The 26,042-nt window shown below is 36.8% G+C and overlaps 1 pseudogene; it reads left to right on the plus strand.

Moving 5' to 3' along the window:
* Positions 1 to 5,821: 5,821 nt before the first annotated feature.
* Positions 5,822 to 9,998, plus strand: LOC101726572 (apoptosis inhibitor 5 pseudogene; annotated as a pseudogene).
* The last annotated feature ends 16,044 nt before the right edge of the window (positions 9,999 to 26,042 follow it).

The following is a 26,042-nucleotide window of genomic DNA, read 5'->3' on the forward strand; positions in this document are numbered from 1 at the left end:
GGAACATTTCTCTAGCAAAGGGAAGGTTTTGCTCTACTTGATGCACTATTAAAGCGGTTCAGATTTGTTAATGAACCCAGATTACAGAAACAAGATAACAGAAAATCCAAGCAAGAAAGGACTTCAATGCAGGAACTGTCATTAGAACAACCATGAAGTCACTGGACAGCATTAGACTCCTAGGAATTAAGAGAAATTTTAGAATAGGCCCCACTAATTTTAAGAGCAACTTCATGCAGAACAAGTGTTTAGAATTGAGAAAAAAGTTGATTTTTAAAGAATGCATCAGTGTTTTCTTCTAAACATTCTTTCAACTTGGAAAACATTTGTTGATCACTTAATATGTACCAACAGAAGGTATGTATGCATAAAGTAGTGCATTTCTTCTAGTTTCTTATGCTATTTCACTTCATATAACTTGTATAATTTTTATTGTTTAATAAAGAGCCTATTTTATTACCAAGTGCTTCTTTGTGATTTCTTATTGATATCCTTCTTATGACTTTAACTATTGTCATCTTTTGATATTTATGCAAAATTGTAGGTTAAATCCTAAGTCTGGACTTGATCATTTCTGCTAAAAGAATGATGATCCCTCACAGTCCATTAAGAAAATTGGCAGTTTCATAGGAAATAAAAAATGTACAGAAATTTTTTCTCCCATAATTCACACATATTTTCCCAAATCTACGTATATAATTGACACTTTTTCAAATTTTAAATGTAAGGTGTTTTTCTCAGGCTAAGGATCAATGGAACAGATTAGAAGATGCAGAAACAACTCCGGACATAATCAGCCACTGTATCTTTGACAAAGGATCCAAGCACCTTTCCTGGAGCACAGATAGCCTCTTTAATAAATGGCGCTGGAAAAACTGCAGATTAAAACTAGACCTATATCTCTCACCATGCACTAAACTAAAATTGAAGTGGATTAAAGATCTAAATATTAAAACAGAAACACTAACTTGCTGGAAGATAGGTAGAACTCTCGAAGACATTGGTGTAGGCAAAGACTTCATGAACAAAGCCTCAGTCATACAGGAACTATTGCAAAGAGTCAACAACTGGGATTCATTTAAAAAAACTTTTGCACAGCAAGAGAAACCACCAATAGAGATAAAAGACAACCCACAGTGTGGGAAAAATTTTTCATCAGCTGTTCCTCAGCCAAAGGACTACTGTCTAAATATATGAAGAACTCAAAAAAAATCAGACCCCCTAAATTTAAAGACCTAATCCAAAAATGGGCTTCTGAAATGAATAGACACTTCTCAGATGAAGAAGTAGAAATGGCTATATGAAAAAATGTTCAACATCACTGGTCATTTGAGAGATGCAAATTAAAACAACACTGAGATTCCATCACACTCCAGAAAGAATGACTGTTATCAAGAAATCAACCAACAACAAATGCTAGAGGTATTGCAGGGGAAAAGGAACCCTTCCCCACTGTTGGTGGGAGTGCATACTGGTGCAACCACTGTGGAAATCAGTGTGGAGATTCCTTAAAGATCTAAAACTGGAGGTTTCATTTGACCCAGCTATTCCCCTTCTGGATATCGTCCTGAAAGAACGAAAAATATCATACCAGAGCAATATATGCACACTCATGTTTATAATTGCTAAATCTTGGAAATAGCCCAAATGCCTATCAACCAATGAATGGATAAATGTGTTTTTTTTTTTTACAATGGAGTACTACTCTGCCATAAAGAAGGATGAGCTTGAGACATTTACAGCTAAATGTATGCACTTTGACGCTGTACTCTTTAAGTAAAATAAATCACACATTTAAATATCACATTGTTTCTCTGGTGTAAGAAACAAAGTGGAAATAAGGACTAAAATGTACAATAGACGTTGAGAAATGAGAAGAAAATGTTCAAAAGAGAAAGGGAACAAGGAAGAGGGGAGGGGGAAAGGAAAGAAGGGACAAGAAAAAAAAGAGAAAATGGAGGGAAAAAATGAAAACAAAGCAAACAAGGTGGGGGAGGATGGGGAATAAAGAAGCAAGATATATCATGTACTGGTACAAATTCCCTATGATGAATGTTATCATGAATGTATGAATATATACCTAAAATGTACCAATAAATGTTTTGCTAAATAAAGGAATGTAAGGTGTTTTTCATAAACATATCATTAAGTTTAACAGTGTTATTTTGTTACTATACACACACAATGAGGATTGTCATGTTCAGTTTAACATGAAGCTAACAGTGTTCGTCATTGTTAAAATTCTTTCTTATAGTCTTACTTTTCTCTCATTGCTGAGACAAAATACCCAACACCCAAAGTTAAATTGGAAAGAGTTTATTTAGCTCACAGTTTGTAGAGATTTCAGTCCATAATTGGCTGGCTCCAAGGCAGAGTGGCACATGGCAGAGCAGAGGAGCAGAGTCACAGAGGAGAAATAGTTTATTATGCCCACAAGGTAGCAAAAGCAACAGGAGACCGTAACAGTGTCCTTCTGGCTCTTTTATCTTATTCACACTACTTATGGTGGGTGATACTCATTCCCTTAATCCCAGTGCCTTCCAGCCTAGCCCACCACGAATCAATCACACACTTTACATTCAGCCACCTTTGAAAAAGCATGAGGCTTTCGGGGGAAATCTAAACACAAACCATAATACCTATAATGCTCATTAAATTTTCATTTTATGGTTGATACTCTTCTATCTCTAATTCACTATATTGGCTTATTAACATGATAAACATAGTAGCAAATACATTTCATAAAATGGCATAATATAAATAGTGAAAAAAAATGTACAAATAATTAAAATATGTTTGTGGTGTGCAAGAGATTCTGTGAGTGTGATGTTATCTAACATTCCCTGAAAAAAAAGGAAGAACAGTGATGACTATATAAAATTTTTTTTGTTCTGTAATCCATTTACTATGATCAGTAGTGCATTGTGTGTCAAATACTTTTATGTTGCCATCAGTGGTCTTATATTATTTTTAAAGCACATTGATTTCCCCAGTAAATGAATTTAGTTATGTATTTATTATTTTTCTAAGTGTTAAATAATACATCCTAGTTTAAAATTTGTCATGTGAGATACCTGAATCCAAAATTATAAAAGCATTATCTAGAGTTATAGTCTTCAAAACCAATATAGAATGAAATGGTAGTACACCTTTCTAATCCCAGATGCCCAAAAGGCAAGGCAGGAGGATTTTACCACTAAGTCAGAGGCCAACCTGGATAAATTAGTGTGACCCTATCTCAAAAAATAAATAAGTAAATGAAAAAGGCTAGGCATGTAACATAGCACCAAAGCATTTGCTTACCATACACAAGGCTCTGTTCAATCCCTTGTACCACACTGTTAACAACAAACAAGTATAAGACTCTCATTGAAAATTTGGGAAAAATAGTTTCCATATTAAATATAATGCCAAGCTATTGGAAAAGTTCTATCTATAAGAAAATAGCAGCTAGGCTGTGGTGACACATGCCTATAATCCCAGCTACTCAGGTGGCTGAGGCAGGGGGATGGCAAGTTTGAGTCCAACCTGGATAATTTAGTGAGACTTTGTCTCAGAGGTAAACAAAAAGAACTGGGGCTATAGCTCAGTGTTAGAGCACTTACCTAGCATGTGCAGGATCTTGGATTCAACCGCCAGCACTAGGGAAAAGCAAAAAGCATTATTCAGTGAAAATGTGGAAGATCAATTTTTATCATGTATTCATTTCGAACATATTTCATTTTTCAGGAAAAACCCCATTGGTTTGAAGTATATGAATCATTATTTGGCATGTGTGTTGGATATATGAATGAGAAGTCTTCAGTAACTTCTTAATTATTCCTAAATACTTACAAGTAAAAATGTTGTTTGTGTATGCAAAAAAAAATATATGTACACATAAGTGAATTCACTTTTTGCATTTTTTTTCCATGGACATGTGTTATTTACTCAAAACAGATATAGATGTGAACAAATACTAGAGACAGTTGTTAGTGAAGAATTATCATTACCCAAGAGAAGTTTGATCTTTGCCCTTGCCTACTAGGATTGTATCTTTATGTTCTTGCAATGTTTTCCTGAATGAGTGTCATTTCTGGGGTCTGTGGCCATGGAGAAATCCAACAGTGTGAGTTATGATGGAAGTTTGGGCCGTGCCATATGAATTCCAATCCCAGAGAAACTAGAGATCAAAGATACTAGCCTAACTTCTGGGAGGAGCGGTAGACTAAAGGTCAGCAACACAACCAGTAGATCAAGACTAATAAAAATGCTGAACACCAAAGGCTGGGGTAAGTACATTCACACACTGTGAAAAGGGAAAAGACAATGCTATCCGTGACACCATGAGACAGTGGCTGGAGGACCCACATTCGAATACCTCCTAGACTTGGCCCTATCCATTTGTAAGGTGTAACTTTAGGTATCAACTTGGCTCACTTAAGGGATACCCAGATAACTGTTAAAACATATTTCTGGGAATGTCGGTGAGGATATTTCCAAAAGAAATTGGCATTTCGATCAGTGACCTGAGCAAAGAGAATTTATGCTTCTCCATGCAATTGGCTAATGGCCTGGATAGAAAAAAAAGGCAAAGGAAAAGTGAATATTCCCTCTCTCTCTCTCTTTCTCTCTCAAAGATGGTGCACTCATCCATCTTCAACTGCACTTGGACATCAAAATCTAACTCTTTTGGTCTTTGCATCCAAGATGTGCACCTGCAGCCTTCCTTGGTTCTCAGGGCTTCAGCCTCAGAATGAGTGTTATACCATTGGCTTCCCTGGTTCTCAGGCCTTTGGAGCGGTGATGAATCACTCCACTGCCTCTGATTCTCCAGATTGCAGATGACACTTTGTTGGACTTCAAGCTGCCAAAAATCATGTAAGTCAATTACTCTAATATACAACATTTTATACCTATCTGCTTCTCTGGCAAACCCTAATGCAAATGTTGGTACTAAGAATACTGCAGTTCTAGAAGAGCAGAATTTTTTTTCATTAAGTTTATTGGTACATTTTGGGTATACAATATGATGACCTTCATCATTGGGAATTTGTATCTTTACATGATATATCTTGGTTCTTATTTTTTTTCCCATTCCCCTGCCCTCCCTTCAACCCCTCTACTCCTCCCTATTTACAAAGACTTTGTTTCCATTTTTCTCATATTTTTTTCCGTTTCTCATATTTTTTTCCTTTCTCTTCTTTCCTTAAGGATGAATTTCCTGAGTGGTTTTGGAGTTTCTGGTATTGGTTCCCTTATCTGATTAGACTGAAAAATGCTAAGGACTCTATTTCCAGTAGTACAGAGGGTGGTACTGAGCTCCATATGCAATCATATTCTGAGGCACTACTATAATGGCTGAAATTTGAGGAGCACTATTTAGCTTATACTCTATAACCACTAAAATGGTGAATATTTTACATATTATGTTTGTATACACAGAAACACACACAAATTCCTTTGTGTTTAAGATAGAAATTTCCTAATAAAAATGGGAAATATTTTTTTCTTGGCCTAAGTTTTTATTTTAAAAATGCCTCTTGGATCACATTGTTGGATCTAGCTATTAGTCCATTTGGAATTCAGATAGATTTAGTTCTATACTATGTAGATTCATTGAAATTAAGACAGTCAATGTCATAATGATAATTGATAATACCCAAGTATTCATTATAAAACACCTGTCTGTAAACCAAAACAGTGGCCTTGTTTTTGAGATTTTTTAAAAAACTTCCCCTTTTTTTTAGGTAGACTCCTGCAATAATATCAGTAAGAGTTAAATCAAATGAAACTTTTTAATTAGGATTCAGAGACAAATACGAAGTTTATGTCAGGCTGACACAAAGCAATCAAAACAGTAAACAAAAAAGAATCTGGGAGACGTAATAGTGCGGGTCTTGGGCTTGGCGAAGTTTCCAGGCGGCAGTGGCGCCGGCGTCGGCTTCGACAGCAGGAGCGGACCCCAGGCTTGTCGCTCACCTTGCCGACGGTGGAGGAGCTTTACTGCAACTGTGGCATCCTCGCCGATGCCACCAAGCAAGTGGGCCAGCATAAAGATGCCTATCAAGTGATACTGGATGGTGTGAAAGGTGGTACCAAGGAAAAACGATTAGCAGCTCAGTTCATTCCTAAATTCTTCAAACATTTTCCTGAATTTGCAGATTCTGCTATCAATGCACAGTTAGACCTCTGTGAGGATGAAGTCGTATCAATTTGACGCCAAGAAATTAAAGAACTGCCTCAATTTGCCACTGGAGAAAATCTTCCCCGAGTGGCAGATATACTAACCCAACTCTTGCAGACAGATGACTCTGCAGAATTTAACTTAGTGAACAATGCCCTGTTAAGTATATTTAAGATGGATGCAAAAGGAACATTAGGTGGCTTGTTTAGCCAGATACTTCAAGGAGAAGACATGGTTAGAGAACGAGCAATTAAGTTCCTTTCTACAAAATTTAAGACTTTACCAGATGAAGTCTTAACACAGGAAGTAGAAGAACTTATACTAACTGAATCCAAAAAAGTCCTAGAAGATGTGACTGGTGAAGAATTTGTTCTGTTCATGAAGATACTCTCTGGGTTAAAAAGCTTACAGACAGTGAGTGGAAGACAGCAGCTGGTAGAGCTGGTGGCCAAACAGGCCAACCTGGAGCAGACCTTCAATCCCTTGGATCCCGACTGCACGGACAGGCTCTTACAGTGCACTTGGCAGGCAGTGCCCCTCTTCTCCAAAAATGTTCATTTCACAAGGTTTGTGACTTATTTCTGTGAGCAAGTTCTCCCTAACCTCAGTACCTTGACTACCCCAGTGGAGGGTCTTGATATACAGTTGGAGGTGTTAAAATTGTTGGCAGAAATGAGTTCATTTTGTGGTGACATGGAGAAGCTAGAAACAAATTTAAGGAAACTATTTGATAAGTTATTGGAGTACATGCCTCTTCCACCAGAAGAAGCAGAAAATGGGGAGAATGCTGGTAATGAAGAACCCAAGTTGCAGTTCAGTTATGTGGAATGTTTGTTGTACAGTTTTCATCAGTTGGGCCAAAAACTTCCAGATTTCTTAACAGCCAAACTGAATGCAGAAAAGCTCAAAGATTTCAAAATCAGGCTGCAGTACTTTGCCCGCGGCTTGCAGGTTTATATCCGAAAACTTTGCTTGGCTCTCCAGGGTAAAACAGGGGAGGCCTTAAAAACTGAAAAGAATAAGATTAAAGTTGTTGCATTGAAAATAACAAATGATATCAATGTTTTAATCAAGAATCTCTTCCACATTTCTCCTTCTTATAAAAGCACAGTAACATTATCCTGGAAACCTGTACAGAAAGTTGAGATAGGGCAAAAGAGAGCCAATGAAGATAAAACTTCAGGTTCACCACCCAAGAAATATACAGCAGGACCAAAAAGGGATGCCAGGCAGATTTATAACCCTCCCAGTGGGAAATACAGCAGCAATCTGAGCAACTTTAATTATGAGTGGAGCCTTCAGGGGAAGTAGAGGTGGCCAAGGTTGGGGAACACGAGGAAATCGTAGTCGAGGAAGACTCTACTGAATAAGACATCACATCCTTCAAGAACTATCATGAGCTTAATAAACATAAATTCTACTACTCATTGGATTGCTGGGGATGTCCCTTTAAAAGGACTGCTGCCTTCAGTTGAAAACTTAATGTTCTTTATACCTTTGTATGTATGATCTACTTTTGTAACAGACCATGGTGTGTCCGAGGTAAAAACCACAATATTTTTGGATGCTTTGTCTCAATCTTGTTTTTGCAGTATCATTAGTCAGACTTCATATTGTAGATCTTTTACTTTTAAAACATCTTGGCAATTTGTTATTGAGAGCAGTTTGAATCTAAAAATGTAATGAAATTCAGTCTAGTTCTGATAATCTGGTAAAGATCATCAGTTTTGAAAGGTTACTGATTTTCTTCTCCCATCTTAGTTTTTTACCCAATATATGGAGAAGAGTAATGGTCAATCTCAACATTTTATTTTCCTTGTTATTTTAATAAAGCTGCTAGGCAATTGTGCAGCATTCCCCACTAGTGTCATAAAAGTAGAATACCAACTTTCTGAAAATATAGAAGTGACAGTACATTTTTAGGAGAAAGTAAATTGCTTTGCACTGCTTCCTTTACTCTTCTCCATATATTGGGATACAGTTTTTGAATATGGGATCTTACTATTTGAATAGAAATGTGTATGTATAATAAGCATATATCTGTATGTATGTGTGTGTATGTGTACACACATATATATGAGCATGCTGTGAAACTTGAGTACACAACAAATCAATATTTTAAATTCCAGGAATGGGTAGTCTTTGACACAGTTATTATCCTTTTGAGGCTGAGTACATCACTGACTTGTTATCTAAGTTTTTGCTCCCCATAGAGAGTTTTGAGTCAGTTGCACTTACATGATTATTCTTATTTAAAACTAAAACCATGCCTGTATTTTGATAAATTTGGAGACCCCTGTTGGTAAAATACAGCCAAATCTGATGTATATATAGGTTTCTACAGGATGAGATATTATAATTTAGGGTTTGAAGATTTAATAACCAGGGCTACCCAGGAAAAGTGACCTGGTAACATTGTACCAATAAGTAAAGGAGGCTCTCTGCTTTTGCCACTTTTAAGACTTTTAACTTCTCAGGTTATTAACCAAATTCTTGTATAAGTTAGCAAATAGAATCCTTAGGTTAAAACGATAGATGGGAGGTTTGTGGAGTGACTAATGTCATGGGCACTTTTAGTAGCACAGACCCATTGCTCTGCATTTATTTCATTTATTTTTGTCCCATAGTTAACGTTCTCTCCCCAAATTTGCTATTAAAATCAGATGCCCAAATGACATTTCTAGTAGTTTGATGTATGTTTTGAGTAATAGTTTGTGATTCCAATGCAGATGTCTCCATTACCATTACTTCTACACTGGGAAAAAACACAAAACCCACATGTCTATGAGGAAAATATTTCTTAAAAGCTAGAATGATACAAGTGAGCATAAGATATTGGTCAGCTTGACTATGGAGTGATGGCAATAATCTCTAAACATTCCAAAAGACTGAGCTGCACCTAAGCTCCCTTGGAACCTGAACAGACATAGGAACATGGGATGAACATTTGAGAACTTCTGCTAGCTGGTCTGGACCTGAGACAGATCAGCCAGTGACTTAAAGCCATTTCAAGTAAAAAAAAACATGTTGGAGCTCCAGCTATATAAATCTGAACATTAAGTGTAATTTTTTCCTTTTTAAAGCATATTTGTAAACCTAAAGCTGAACAAAAGTGACCTGACTTTCTCAAGTTTGATACTGATTTGACACTGTTCCTTCCCTTAACACTTTTTGTTCCCCTTCCCTTTCTTAAGGCAATAGAGTGTTTGTTTTTTGTTTGTTTGTTTGGCTTCAAAAATGAAAATGAAAAACTTCATGCCATGGATTTCCTTTCTTTTGCAAGACACCTGTTTATCACTTTAAATGTAAATGTTCCTTTATGCTTTTGAAATAAATTTCCTTTTGTAAAAAAAAAAAGAATCTGGAACACGAAGTTTAAATCTGTGAATAAAATATTGATCTCACTTAAACTTCCTTAGGTGATGACTATATCCTATAGTTTGATAAGGGCTTGTTTTACAGATACATGCATTTGTCAAAACCCAGCAAATATACACTTGAATTATGGATTATAGTTCATATAAATTTTACATTCACACAAGTATTGAACTCTAACTTAAGATGATGTTAAAACATAAATTTAGGCAACATTGACACTTTAAAGAGGTTATTTAAGTAGGCAGGGAAACAGAAGTTAGATAGTGCCAAGCCAGAAATGGTTTGGGCTGCACAGAAGAGATTCAAGGAGGAAACACTTACAAAGTATTCATGGATTAAAGGTGGAAAACACTTGATTTGGTTAAAGTGGAATAGAAGCTTAAAGCCCTAGTTGAGGTTACTTGGGGTTTCTGATTGGTAAATTCTTGGATTAGAGGTTTGTTGGGTACTTTTAATTGGGTTTGCTTAAATTTTGTTTTCCTAGGATAGGAGCATTCAAGTTGTGTTGAATTTTAGTTTGTTTATGTAACAACTTAGAGCACTAGATACAGCCATCTTCCATTTAAAGTCTTCCCAATTATTTATTTATTTATTTATTTATTTATTTATTTATTTATTTATTGGTTTTATCAATTTATTTTCAAAGGGTAAAAAAGACAACTTAAATACAAGTCCAAAAGAGTTGTTCTGTGTGATGATGACAAAATGCATTCTCACTTCCAGTCTCCAGTATCACTGGAGTCTTCCGTGAGGAAAGGAGTCTGGTATTTTATTCATATACATCCTTCTTATCTGCAGTGTAATCTACAGTTTCTTGTGGACACATTGACTTTTCCGCATCTATATCAGGAATTTCAAACTCAAATTCATCTTCCATGGACATGATAATCTCCACTTGGTCCAAACTGTCTAAGCCCAGGCCCAGGTCTTTCATTAAATGGGAATTTACCGAGAGCTTTTCTTGGTCAATCTTGTCATAGTTTCAAGACATACAGCACATGGTCCTTGATTCCTTCTAATGTCAAAGGGGGCGCATCACTATACTGGCAGCACAACTGTGGAAGGCTCCCTGGAACCATGCTGGGTGGTCAGCAGTGTCAGAATGAGCTTCCTTCCCCTCAGAGCCGGGACTGGCCCCTCTCCCCAATTATTTTTATATGTGCATGTTGAAGTAGTTAGAAAGAAGCATGCTGGTAACTGCAATTCATTCTGATGAAAAATCATAAAATGGATTAATAGGTTTAGGGAAGGATCAGTGGATACATGATATAAAACAAGTTCAAAATGTTTATAATAGGATCTTGTGGTAAATATAAAGGTGCTCATTTAAAATTTTTTCAAAGAAGTCAGGCATGGTGGCACACACCTATAATCCCAGCTTCTTGGGAAGCTGAGGCAGGAGAATCTCCATTTTGAGGGCAACCTGGACAAATTAGCAATACCCATCTCAACAATAACAACAAATTCTTTCAACTTTTCCTTATTTTGAAAACTTCTAAAGTAAAATATTGAAAAAAATTAAAAGAAAACAACAATATTTTATTCATATTTCAGGTAAAATTATTTTACTGGCAAAAATTGACAGAGAATTATTTTAGTTTGGCATTAATTTATCTCTGTTTATGCAAGAGTTAGAATAGTTGGTTAAATTACTCTTGAGGTATAATAATGTGGTTTGAAATATTTGTGAAATAATATTCTGAAAAAAGAAGTATAGTCAATATATATAACTTGTTATCTAATTTGAGTAAGACTGCATGTTAAAAATCTAGACCTGAGCTCGTGCCAGGCACATCAGCAGATGCTGGAGAGAGGTCCCGGGTCGCAGGGAACCCACCCCATCTGGCTCATGCCCACGGCAGTGATCCACTTAGCCCCGTGAGCGCCTGCAGGAACCCCCCACCCACACCCCCACTCTTCTGCCCTTTTGGCTATAGCACCACCTGGCTCCACACTACAAAGACACAGGGGACACCAGAACACCAGACCGCCATACTGGGTAAGTTGGAGGGATCATCACCTCCCATCAGAACCTGGACTATCTTCAGGGGAAGGGAAGCTGGAACCTTCAGTAGAGCCTTGCAGAGTTCAACCCTACAGGAGGACAGGGAGCTCAACTTGGGACTTGCAGCCAGAAATCTGCCTGAATAGCATGGGTCTGTGACTGACTTGCTGCGACTCATTGACTTATATCTGCACACAGCTGCCCACGTTGTCTATTGTGATAGCAGAGACATACACTGAAGGAGGCCCTTCATTTTCATTTTTATTTTTTATTTCCAAAATTAGTAATATTGGTTTGGTTTTTTTCTCTTATTTTTAATTTTATCACCTACTCTTTGTAAGTTTTTGTTTTCCTCTTCTTTATTTTTTTCTTCTTCTTTCTTTTCTCTTTCCATTTCCTCTCTCTCACACTCACTCTCTTGCTGTCCCACATTGTTCTTCATCTCCCTTTTTGTTCCTGTTCTGGCCCTAATTCAGATTTCTTCTTTTTCTTTTCTTCTCTTTTTCCTTCTCTCACCCTTGTCCTCTGGCCTCATTGCTAACCTTCCCCTATCCTTCTACCTATCTATCCCTCCCTCCCCAACTACTTTTAACTCCACATCACTAAGGGTAAAGTTGCCATATTGAAGAGTTTATTCACTACAAACATATGTTGGGTTGGTCCTCGATTTTGATTTAATTCACACAGTTAAAGGTGATTGAATTATAACTACCACAAAATGTCATTTTTCTAAGATGTGCTTGATGCTACGGTGTTGCTGATTGTGTCACTTGGGCTAAGCTATTGTTATTGAGCTAGTCAGTGGTCCTTCCTGGTATAATGAAAATGAGATAGTCTCAGAGTGATTAGAGATTCAAAACCTAAAGACCAGCTATATCTGGAAGACACCTCTAAGAAGCAATCATTCCATAAGGGTTCTAATTACAAGCAACAAAGATACTTACAATAAGCAATTTTGAAGTATCAACCCAGGAATTAAACCAAGGACAGTACCAAAAACAAAAATGAGAAGGCATTTAAGCAAGGCACAAACTCAGACTTCCACCCCACCAAGGGTAAACTCTGGAGGAAACGAGGTGGAAAAGTCTGATAATCAACCACCTGGACAACCCTGAACTGACAGCACAGGAAGTAACAAAAGAGATGAATGAGGCTCTAGAAAAATTCAAAGCAGAAATAATCTCCCAGATAATGACAGAGATGGTGAGCAGAGTGTAAAACATGATTAGAGGCTCTAAAACAGTAACAGATAAAAAAAAATAGATGAGCTCAGAAACACGTTGGAAGCCATGAATGCCCAGCATAAGAAAGAAATGGAAACCATGATTGCCCAACATAAGAAAGAAATGGAATCCATGAAACAGATTCAAACAGATATTCAGGAGATTAAAAGCTCCATTGAAAGTATCCACAGCAGATTAAGGGAATCTGAAGGTACAGTATCAGATATAGAGGACAGGATTGCAGTGAAAGAGCAGGAAAACAGAGATATCTTCAAAATAGTAAGGGACCATGAGAAATCAATCCAGCAGCTGCTAGACAATGCAAAGAATAACATGAGACTGATAGGAATCCACAAAAAAACAGGAGAAAGTACAATTGACATAAAATGTTCACAGAAGTAATAGTGGAAAACTTCCCAGACAGTGGTAGAGAATTTGACATACAGATAAGTGAGGCATATAGAACTCCAACTAGCCATGATAAAAAAAAATCTACACCTAGACATATAATAGTCAAGATCCCAGAAACCCAAAAGAAGAAAAAAATCCTACAAGCAGTTAGACAAAAGAAACAAATCACCTACAAAGGAAATACCATTAGAATCACAGCAGATTTCTCAACACAAACCCTCAAGTCAAGGAGAGCCTGGAGTGAAGTATTTCAATTCCCAAAAGAAAATAACTTCCAACCTAGACTGTTGTATCTGGCAAAATTATTTTTCAAAATTGATGGAGAAATTAGATACTCCATGACAAAGACGTGAGAAATTTCATGAACACCAAACCAGCACTACAAGCAATTTTAAACAATATTCTAAAAAAATACAATGAAGGTCACAACTCCACGAGGCACAACAGAGGGAAGCCACCAGGCAAGGTAAGAAACTAAAGGGAAAGGGGGAAAATAAGAAATAAAAGAGCCAACAAAAGTAAAACATCATAACAAGGATGAATCAATATCTATCAATTATAACCATCAATGTTAATGGCCTCAATTCACCAATCAAAAGAAATAGACTGGGAGAATGGATAAAGAAGCAAAATCCAACAATATGCTGTATACAAGAAACACATCTAACTCAAAAAGAAATTCATAGACTGAAAGTAAAAGGATGGAAAACAGTTCTCCACACCACAGGAACTCAGAAAAAAGCAGGGGTAGCAATCTTATTTGCAGACAAAGTAGATTTCAAACCAAAACTAATTAAGAGAGACAAAGATGATCACTACATCCTTGTGAAGGGAACAATCCAAGAGGAAGAGATGACAATCTGAAATATATATGCACCAAATACGAATGCCCCAAACTATACAAAACAAATATTAATGGGCACAAAAAACCAAATAAGCACTAACACAATTGTAGTGGGGGAACTCAATACCCCAGTATCACAAATAGACATATCATCTAGACAAAAAATTAACAATGAAATTCTAGAACTGAACCAAGCTATTGAACAAATGGACTTAATAGATGTTTACAGAGTGTTCCACCCCACAAAATCAGAATACACATTCTTTTTGGCTACACACGAGTCATTCTCCAAAATAGGCCACATGCTATCTCGTAGGACATGTCTAAGTAAATATAAAAGAATTGAAGTTTTCCCCTGTATATTATCAGACCCTAGTGCAATAAAATTGGAGGTCAGTAATGTAAGAAACTGCAAAACCCCTACAAACACATGGAAACTGAACAACACCCTCCTGAACAACCAATGGGTCACAGAGGAAATTAAAGAAGAAAATAAATAGTTTCTACAAGTAAATGATAATGCCAGTACAACATACAGGAATCTATGGGACACAATGAAAGAAGTTCTACATGGGAAATTGATAGCAGTGAATGCCTATATTAGGAAAACAGAGAGAACTCAAATAAATATCCTAATGCAGAACCTCAAGCTCCTAGAAAAAGAAGAACATAACAAATCTAAAGCTCATACAGAGATGAAATTATGAAGATCAGAGCAGAAATCAATGCAATGGAGACTAAAAGAATGATACAAAAAAATCAATGAATGAAAGAGTTGGTTTTTCTAAAGAATAAATAAAATTGATAATCCTTTAGTGAACCTTATCAAAAAAAGGAAAGAAAAGGCTAAAATCCACGCAATTAAGAATGAAAAAGGTGAAGTCATAACAGATCGAACAGAAATCCAGAGGATCATGAATACCTACTTCAAGAACCTGTACTCTAATAAAATGGAAAACACAGAAAAAAATGGACAGATTCCTAGATACATACGAATTGCCAAAATTAAGTGAAGGAGATATAGAAATACTAAACAAATTACCTATTATACATTTAGTCCTTATTTACACTTTCAGTTTCTCACACCAGAGAAACTATTCGGAATTTATTCATGTGTGTCCTGTTTATTTCACTTAAGAGTATTGCCTCAATGTACATCCACTTAGCTATAAATGTCTCTAATTTCTCATTTTTTATGGCTGAGTAGTACTCCATTTTATAAAAACACCACATTTTCTTGATCCAGTCTCCAGTTGATGGGCATTTGGGCTGTTTCCAAGTTTTAGCTATCACAAACTGTGCTGCTACGAACATGGGTGCACATATATCACTGTGGTATGATTCTTTTAATTCTTTGGGGAAGATCCCCAGCAGTGGAATAGCAGGGTCAAATAGGACTTCCAGTCCTAGTTCTTTGAGGCATCTCCATACTGATTTCCACAGTGGTTGCACCAGTCTACACTCCCACCAGCAGTGGAGCAGGGTTCCTCTTTCCCCACAGCCCCACCAGCATTTGTTATTGGTTGATTTCATGATAGCAGCCATTCTTTCTGGAGTGAAGTGGAATCTCAGCATTGTTTTCATTTGCATCTCTTGAATGACCAGTGAAGTTGAACATTTTTTCATGTATTTATTTGCTATTTCTACTTCTTTGTCTGAGAAATGTCTGTTCATTTCAGATGCCCATTTTAGGATTGGGTCTTTAAATTTGGGAGGTCTGATATTTTTAAGTTCTTTATGGATTCGAGATAGTAGACCTTTGTCTGAGGAAGAGTAGGAAGAAAAGGGCAAAGGGGAAGGAAGTGGGAGGGCTAGAGGAAAGGATAGATGGGAATGGGATTAATATGAGAAAATGGAAAAATTGGAACAAAATCTTTGTAAATAGGGAGGAATGGAGGGGTTAAGGGGAGGGCTGGGGAAGGGTGAAAAATAAGAACCAAGAGAGATTATATAAAGGTGCAAATTTCCAATGATGAATGTCATTATACTGTATACCTAAAATGTGCCAATGATTAGAATGAATAATTGAAAATGTAAAATAGGAAGAAAAGGTCCAAAGGGTTAGGGGTAGTGGGAGGGGCAGGGGAAAGGAAAGAAGGGAAAGGAAAAATGCTGAGAAATGGAAAAAATGGAAATAAAGTCTTTGTAAATAGGGAAGGGTGGAGGGTGTGAAGGGAGGGCTAGGAATGGGGAAAAAATAAGAACCAAGATGCATTATGTAAAGGTACAATTCCCAATGAGAAACGTAATTGTGTTGTATACCTACAATGTACCAATAAAAGAATTTAATAAAAAATAAATAAATAAATACTAAACACCCCAATAACAATGAGTGAAATTGAAAATGTAATAAAAAACTTACCAACAATGAAAAGCCCAGGTCCTGATGCTTCACTGCTGGATTCTACAAGGCCTTTAAAGAAGAACTATCACCATTACTCTTTAAATTCATCAAGGAAATTGAAAGGGAAGCAAGGCTTCCAAATTCATTCCTGGAAGCAAGTGTTACTTTGATTCCAAAATCAGGGAAAGACCCAACACAAAAAGAGAACTACAGGCTAATCTCCCCAATGAACATAGATGCAAAAACCCTCAACAAGATACTGGCAAACAGAATACAGAGAGTCATCAAAAAGTTCATACACCCTGACCAAGTCGGATTTATCCCAGGGATACAAGGATGGTTCAATATTCGTAAATCAATAAATGTAATACACTATATTAACAGAGTCAAGACAAAAACCATATGATCATCTCAATAGATGCAGAAAAGGCATTTGACAAAATCCAACACCCATTCATGGTAAAAACCCTAGAGAAAATTGGAATAGAAGGTCTTTATCTCAACCTGATTAAGGCTATCTATAAAAAACCAACAGCCAACATCATACTAAATGGTCAAATACTGAAAACTTTCACACTAAAATCAGGAACAAGACAAGGATGCCCACTGTCACCATTCCTGTTCAATAAATCTCTGGAAACATTAGCCATAGCAATTAGAAAAGAGAAAGAAATAAAAGGAATAAAGATAGGAAAGGAAGAAGTGAAACTGTCATTATTTGCTGATGATATGATACTTTACTTAGAAGACCAATAAAAGTCTAAAATGTACCAATAAAAGAATTTAAGAATAAAAAAAATCTAGACCTTTGAGCTGTGCATGGTGGCATATGCCTGTAATCCCAGTATTCAGGAGGCTGATGCAGGAGGATCACCGCAAAGTGAAGGCCAGCCTGGGCTACAAAGTGAGTTCAAGCCCAGCCTGAACCAAACAGCGAGACCCTGTCTCAAGAAAAAAAGAAATCTGGACCTTTGAGAAATGTCAGTCCTTTTAACTTGTATTAATCTAAATGAGTTTAATTTTCACCTGTATTGAATGCAGCATGCCAATAAACAACTTTTCCAGATACACTACAGAGAATACAGTAAATATTGAATGGCTAAGCAATAGTTAATTTTTTCAAAACTGAGTGAATTTGAAAAATAAAAAATTTTAAGGGCTCTACATAGAGTTTGGCTTTTTTGGACAGAGTCTCATTATGTAGTCCAGGCTGGCCTTAAAGGTACTATATAGCCCAGGCTAACTTAAACTTGATATCTCCCTGGCTTAGTCTCCCAGGCACCACCACACGTGGCAAGATGTGTTGAATACACAAATACATTCCACTATCTAAGATAAACTTGTTCTAATTGATGTAATTGTTCATACTGACATATAGTATTTTTTGAGAACTTTAATTTTAAAAATTCACTTTTACAAGTGTTTTTCCATTTTGGAAGTACAAACTTTAAATTATCAAATCTTAATTCTGCATAAACATGTGAATTACACTGGACTATACACAAATTTGTAAAGATACTTATTGCATGGGATGATGGTAATGCAAAACAATTGTGGCTTTCTTTCATTCCTTTTTTTTGGTCACATTTTTTCCTTTAAAAATTAATAAAAATTAAAACTCTTCATTCTCTCCTTGTTCATTTATGGTGTTGATGGCCTGGAATGAATTGTAATAGCATCTTAAAGAAGAATGTGGAAATTTAGTGACATCTTGTGGCCAAGGCTTTTGTCTGAGTGTTCTGACTGTGACATAGGACTGGATTTATAATCATGGACTTTCACCTGGAAAATACGTTCTTCTGAGTGTACCTGAAGACTTTCTGGAAAATTAAGCTCATCTAAAGGATTTTAAATTTATCAATGTCCTGATCCTCAGTTCCCTTTGGAATCTCCCTCAGTAGACTGTGCTGGATGTCTAGGAGCTTTATCATTTCTTTTACAGTCTTCTTTCTATAGTAGTATTCTCCCACTTTACAAAAGAAAGAACTATGTCTCACCCATGAGTCTTACTATATAGTGCATTGCTCTGGAAAAAAACCCCCTCAAAAACCTCTGAGTGCTAAACAAAGAATTTTGAATTATTGGTGTCTGTATTAGTCATCTTTGTATCACAATAATGGAACACCTGATGTAGTCTATTAGTAAACTAAAGGGAGGTTTATTTTGGCTCATGGTTTTGATGCTTCGAATCCAACAATGGGCAGCCTGGTTGGTTTAGGCCTGTGGAGAGGGAAGTAGATCAGGATGGGAGTGTCTGTAGAAGTGAACTTTCAAATCATGAGCCAGACTGGGGTAGGGGTGGAGAGAGAGAGAGAGAGAGAGAGAGAGAGAGAGAGAGAGAGAGAGAGAGAGAGGGAGGAAGAGAAAAAAAAGAAGGAATCCACTAGTCCCTTTCCTGCACACAACCAGTGACAGAAGAACTCCCTACTTGGCCCTACCCTTTTTCCATAGTACCCTCTGTATACCAAGCTTTCAACACATGGAACCTTGGCAGAAACTACCATATTCAAACCACAGTAATATTATTGTATACTGATTACTTAACAAATGTTTTGAAAGTCAAGTGGTAGTCAAACTTTCTTCAAAATTATTTGTCTTCAGTAAAATTAAGGAAAAGTAGAATTCAGTTTTCACTTGCTAGCCTTTTCATTAAAAATAGTTTTTGGAAATAAGTTACTAATTTTTCTACACATTAAAATATACAAACCTTAATCAGGAATGTATTTGAAATATAGATAATAATATAATTTATAGCTTCTCATGCTTACATCTTTAAAAAATTAGAACTACATGAGAGCCTTGATAAATTATAAGAATATTATTCCATCTCCTTAAATTATGGTTTCCCAGTAAAATGTGTGAACTAATTATGCTGTCTTGATCAATTATTTAATACTAATAACTCAATTCACTTCTCCACCTCCCACCCTGCCTTTCCCTTTTATCTCATCCAGGCTACAAGCCTTTGGTTGTTGCTACCCACACCTGGGTGGGGGTTCTGTCTCAGTAAATCCATTCAGCTACACCCGGAACTATGCTAATTCAGGTACTAATTTAGTACCAGACACCTTTAATCCCACACAATTTTAGACTCAGCTAGCTCCAAAATGTCCCACCTATAAGTGCATGAGGCTTTGAGGGTAGGGGGGACATCTAGGTACATAACAGGGTTGAAAAAATAGAGTTGAATTAAACATTTTTATTCTAGTTTTGTTGCATGGTAGCATTATACACTGATCAATATGTCTTTTAAGAAAAGAATATATGAGATTGAGATAAAATTCTATAGGACAACTAGAATAAAAGAAGAAATTAAAGGAGTACAAATAAAATTTCTAATTACAAAGAACAGCTTTTTTAAACTAATGTTTAACCAGGTATTGAAGGGTATAGAATAAAATGACAGTGGAACCATTTTATTTATTTATTTGTTGTATATATTTAAAGTGTACAACATGATGTTTTGATATACATACAAAGAGTGAAGCATGACTACAGTTAAGAAAATTAATATATCAGATAAATCTATTTAAAGTCATTTAACATTTTAATTAATCTTATTATATATGTATTTTTTATTTATTGTTTTGTGTGTTTTTTTTCAGACAAGGTCTTACTTCATAGCATATGGCTTGCCTTGAACTTAGAGTCCTTCTGCCTCAGCCTCCCTACTATTGAGATTACTAGTGTGTGCTACTACACTTGGCTAATATTTTAATTGTTTACAAAAGCAATTATTTCTTGTTAATTATTTAATAACATAATGAACTATTTCGTATATTGACTCAGATTTTGTGAGGGAATAAATTTTGTAAATATTATTTTAGGGAACACACAAACAAATTTAAGGAGCACATCTTTATATTGCTGAAATTGGCTTTCAGGCCATCTACCCAGATAGGGACTCAATATGTTTGAGAGGAAAACCGTTTTCATTTGTGCTGTAGATAAGTCATAATATTTTTTTGGAATTAAATTTAAGACAAAGTCTAAGTTCTTCATAGATTATTTCAAATGGAAATCATATTTCTAAGTCTAGGAAGTGTGATCTTATAGTGTAAGATAGAAATCAAGACAAAAGAAAAATTTCTAAGGAAATTTTTTCATTTTACTTTAAAAATTTAAATATCCTATTTATGACTGATTTTAAGATTTTCTAAGCTTCACCACTGATTCAGTTAGTTTTGGTGCTAAGTTTTGGCATCATGCTCAATATGTATATGTAAATTTTTAAAATTGAGCTTTGAGCCGAGGATCTAGCTCAGTGGTTCCACTGCCTGCCTCACAAGGTCCTGAGTTTGATCCCCAGTACCAAAAAAGAAGACCACCAACCCCAGCACCAAGGAGGAGAGCTGCCCCCAGCACAGAGGAAGTGAGCCCCATGGGTGCCAGCAGCACTCTCCCCTTCCTTGAAATGAGAAGACACATGATCAGGTGTCAAAACCAGATTTCCAGATCACCCAAAGCAACACCAAAGGAAAATGAGGTGGAACAATCTGATACTCAACCACCTGGACTTCCTGCACTGGCAACAAAATAGAATATGGAAAAAATGAAATCAGATATAATGTCTCACATAACAGCAGAGATTTTGCCCATAGTGCAAGACATGATTAATAAATCTAGGGAGGACACAGATAAAAAAATAGAGGAGCTGAGGAACATGATGGAATCCCAACATAGGAAACAAATCGAATCCATAACACAGATGCAAACATTTCCAGGAAATTAAAAACTCCACTGAAAGTTTACTCAGCAGAATGAGCCAATGTGAGGACAGAATTTCAGATATAGAAGATAAGATTGCAATTAGTGACCAGGAAAAGAAAAATTGCTTTAAAATAGTAAGGGACCACAAGAAATCAATCCAGTAGCTGATAGATGATGCAAAGAAGAATAACATAAGACTGATCTGAGTCAAAGAAGAAACAGGAGAGAGTGAACATGACATAAAAAAAAAAAAGAAGAAGAACTGTTCACAGAAGTGATGGCAGAAAACTTCCTAAGCAGGGGAAAAGAACTTGACATACAGATAAGTGAGGCATATAGGGCTCCAAATAGCCTTGATCAGAAAAAATCTACACATAGGCATATAATAGTTAAGATTCCAGAAACACAACAGAAGAACAAAATTCTACAAGCAGTTAGAGAAAAGAAAAAAATCACATACAAAGCAAAGCCCATCAGAATCACAGCAGACTTCTCAATGCAAACCCTGAAGGCAAGAAGAGCTTGGAATGATGTATTTCAAGCCCTAAAGGAAAAGAGCCTCCAACCCAGATTGATGTACCCTGCAAAACAAAATCTTTCAAAACTGATGGTGAAATAAGATACTTTCATGACAAAGAGCACCTTAGGACCTTTATGAATACCAAACCAACACTCCAAAAACATTTAGACAATATCCTAGGAAAAGACAATGAGGATCATAACCCTAGGAAGCCCAGCAGAATGAATCCATCTGGAACTACAAGAAATTAAATGCAAAGGGGGGAGAATCCAACAAAAAGAAAAGTCATGACAAGAATAAGTCAATATGTATAAGTTATGACCATCAATGTTAATGGTCTCAATTCACCAATCAAAAGAAATAGACTGGCAGAATGGGTCAAGAAACAAAATCCAACAATATGCTGCATACAAGAAACACACTTAATTCCAAAGGAAACTCATAGACTGAAAGTTAAAGGGTAGAAAACAATACTCCATGTGATGGGAATCTGAAAAAAAGGAGTAGCTATCCTCTTTGCACACCAGGTGAATTTCAAACCCACATTGATTAAGAGAGACAAAGAAGGACACTACATCCTTGTAAAGGGAAGAATCCAAGAGAAAGAGATGACAATCATAAATATCTATGCACCAAACACTAGTGCCCCCAACTATATAAAACAAATACTAATGGACATGAAAAGTCATATATGCACTAATACAATTGTAGTGGGGGACCTCAACACCCCACTGTCACAAATAGATAGATCAACTAGACTAAAAATAAGTAATGAAATACTAGAACTCAATCAAAATCTTGAACAAATGAACTTAACAGATGTTTACAGAGTCTTCCACCCCACAAAATCAGAATACACATTCTTCTCAGCTTCACATGGGTCATTCTCAAAAATAGACTACATACTCACAAATAGAACATGTTTAAGTAAGTGCAAAGGAATTGAAGTTATCCCCTGTATATTATCAGACCATAGTGGGATGAAATTGGAGATCCACAGCAAAAGAAACTCAAAAAATTTCATAAAAATGTGGAAATTGAACAACACACTTCTGAATAACCAATGAGTCACAGAGGAAATGAAAGAAGAAATCAGACAGTTCCTTTAATTAAATGACAATGACAATACAACATATTGGAATATATGGGACAAAATGAAAGCAGTCTTACGAGGGAAATTCATAGCAGTGAATACACATATTAGAAAAACAGAACAAGCCCAATTAAACAACTTGATGCTGAACCTCAAGCTTCTAGAAAAAGAAGACCAGGACAACCCCAAAGCTCATACAAGGGAGGAAATTATAAAGATCAGAGGAGAAATCAATGCAATAGAGACTAAGACAATGATACAAAAAATCAATGAAGCCAAGAGTTGGTTCTTCAAAAGAATCAACAAAATTGACAAACCTTTAGCCAACCTTGTCAGAAAAAGGAAAGAAAAGGCCCAAATCCATGTAATTAGGAATGAAAAGGGTGAAATGACAACAGACCCAGCAGAAATCCAGAGGATCATCAATACCTACTTCTAGAACCTATATGCCAATAAGATGGAAAACACACAAGAAATGGACAGATTCCTAGATACATATGAATTACCAAAGGTGAATGAAGAAGACCTAAAACTTCTGAACAACCCAATATCAACCAATGAAATTGAAAATGTAATTAAAAACTTATGAATGAAGAAAAGCCCAGGCCCTGATGGCGTCACTGCTGAATTCTACAAGACATTTAGAGAGGAACTGCTGCCACTACTGTTTAAACTCTTCAATGAAATTGAAAGGGAAGCAATACTCCCAAATTCATTCCTGGAAGCAAGCATCACCTTGATCCCCAAAGCAGAGAGAGACCAAACTGAAAAAGAGAACTCTAGGCCAATCTCACTAATGAACATAGATGCAAAAATCCTTAATAAGATAATGGCAAACAAAATGCAGAAGATCATCAAGAAGATCATACACCCTGATCAAGTGAGATTCATCCCAGGGATGCAGGGAAGGTTCAACACAAGAAAATCAATCAATGTAATACACTATATCAATAGAGCCAAGGACAAAAACCATATGATTATCTCCATAGATGCAGAAAAAGCATTTGACAAAATCCAACATGCATTTATGATAAAACCCTACAAAAAATTGGAATAGACGGTCTCTACCTCAAACTAATAGAAACCATCTATGAAAAACCAACAGCCAATATCATATTAAATGGTCAAAAACTGAAATTCTTCACACTGAAATCAGGAAAAAGACAAGGATGTAGTGTCCTTCTTTGTCTCTCTTAATCAGTGTTGGTTTGAAATCTACTTGATCTGCAAAGAGGATAGCTACTCCTGCTTTTTTTCAGGTTCCTGTCACATGGAGTATTGTTTTCCACCCTTTAACTTTCAGTCTATGAGTTTCCTTTTGAATTAAGTGTGTTTCTTGTATGCAGCATATTGTTGGATTTTGCTTCTTGACCCATTCTGCCAGTCTATTTCTTTTGATTGGTGAATTGAGACCATTAATGTGGATAGTTATAACTGAAACGTATTGACTTGTCATTGCCATGACTTTTTCTTTTTGTTGGGTTCTCCCCCTTTACATTTAATTTCTTGTCATGCCAAATGGGTTCATTCTGCTTTGCTTCCTGGGGTTGTAATCCTCAATGTCTGTTCCAAGGATATTGTGTAAAATTCTTTGGAGTTCTGGTTTGGTATTCACAAAGTTCCTAAGGTGCTCTTTGTCATGAAAGCATCTTATTTCTCCATCCATTTTGAAAGATAGTTTTGCAGGGTTGGAGGCTTTTTTCTTTTAGGGCTTGGAATATGTCACTCCAAGCTCTTCTTGCCTTGATGGTTTGTGTTGAGAAGTCTGCTGTGATTCTGATGGGCTTTCCTTTGTATGTGATTTGTTTCTTTTCTCTGACTGCTTGGAGAACTTTGTTCTTCTGTTGTGTTTCTGGAATCTTAACAATTATATGCCTAGGTGTAGATTTTTTTTTGATCCAGGCTATTTGGAGTCCTATATGCCTCACTTATCTGTATGTCAAATTCTTTTCCCCTGCTTGAGAAGTTTTCTGCCATTATTTCTATGAAGAGATTTTTTATGTCATGTCCACTCTCTCCTGTTTCTTCATTGAGCCCAATCAGTCTTATGTTATTCTTTTTTGCATCATCTAGCAGCTGCTGGATTGATTTTTCATGTTCCCTTATAATTTTGAAGCAATTTTTCTTTTCCTGGTCACTAATTGCAATCTTATCTTCTGTATCTGAAATTCTGTCCTCACATTGGCTCATTCTGCTGTGTAGACTTTCAGTGGAGTTTTTCATGTTCTGGCAATGTATTTGCATCTGTTTTATGGATTCCATTTGTTTCTTATGTTGGGATTCCATCATGTTCCTCAGCTCCTCTCTAGATTTATTAATCATGTCTTGCACTAGGGGCACAATTTCTCCTGTTATCTGAGAAATTATTTCTGATTTCATTTTTTCCAAATCCCCTTTTGTTGCCAGTTCAGTGGGTCCAGGTGGTTGAGTATCAGAGTGTTCCATCTCATTTCCCTTTGGGGTTGCTGTAGGTGATCTGGAAGTCTGGTTTTGAGACTTATTTATGTGTTTTCTCATTTTGATTGGGGTGGGGGGCTGTTAGTGCCTGCACAGATTACCTCCTCTGAGCTGGGTGAGGTGGGACAGGGGCCACGAGCAGCAGTAGGCATGGTGACCCACAAGCCCTTTCCTGTGGGCTGGGAGCAGGGGGAGGGATGGTGACCAGGAAGCCCCTTCCTCTGGACCAGGAGCAGTGGGATGGTTGCTCAGAAGCCCCTACCTCTGGGCCAGGAACAGTGGGACTCAGTACCTTGCTCTGGTGGTCTGGTGCCCTCTGTGTCTTTGTAGTGTGGAATCAGGTGGCTGCCTGTCTGCAGTGGGGTGATTCAGTGTCTTCCTTGTGACTCAGGACCTCGGTAGGGATGAACAGACCTGCCTGTCTGCAGCAGGCTGATTCGGCATATGTTCTGGTCGACTGGGGACCTCGGTAGGGTGTGGGCAGACCTGCCTGTCTGCAGCAGGGTGATTTGGCATCTTCTGCGTGACTCAGGCCTTACTTACTTTCTTGTTGCTGAAACAAAATACTTGAAACCCACAACCTGAAGAAAGATTTATTTTAGCTCACAGTTCATAGAGGTTTCAGTCCATAGTCAGCTGGCTCCAAGGCAGGACACCAAGGCAGAGGGGCATCGGAGAGGAGAAACATCCATAGTATGGCAAGCAGAGACACTAAACAGCAGCAGCAGCAGCAGCACCAGCAGCAGCAGCAACAAAGAAACAGCAGAAACAGCAAGCCTCCCATTTATCTCTAGCCTTTTGGGTGGTGCCACACACAAAAGGTTGAGCACCTGTCTTCAGTAATCCCATTCAGCCACACCCAGAACTATGCTAAATCCAATCAGTAGACCC

The sequence above is a fragment of the Heterocephalus glaber genome, unplaced genomic scaffold (genome assembly GCF_053883595.1).
Source record: "Heterocephalus glaber isolate CG9 unplaced genomic scaffold, H.glaber_assembly_v1.0 deba00000122, whole genome shotgun sequence".
NCBI lineage: Eukaryota > Metazoa > Chordata > Mammalia > Rodentia > Bathyergidae > Heterocephalus > Heterocephalus glaber.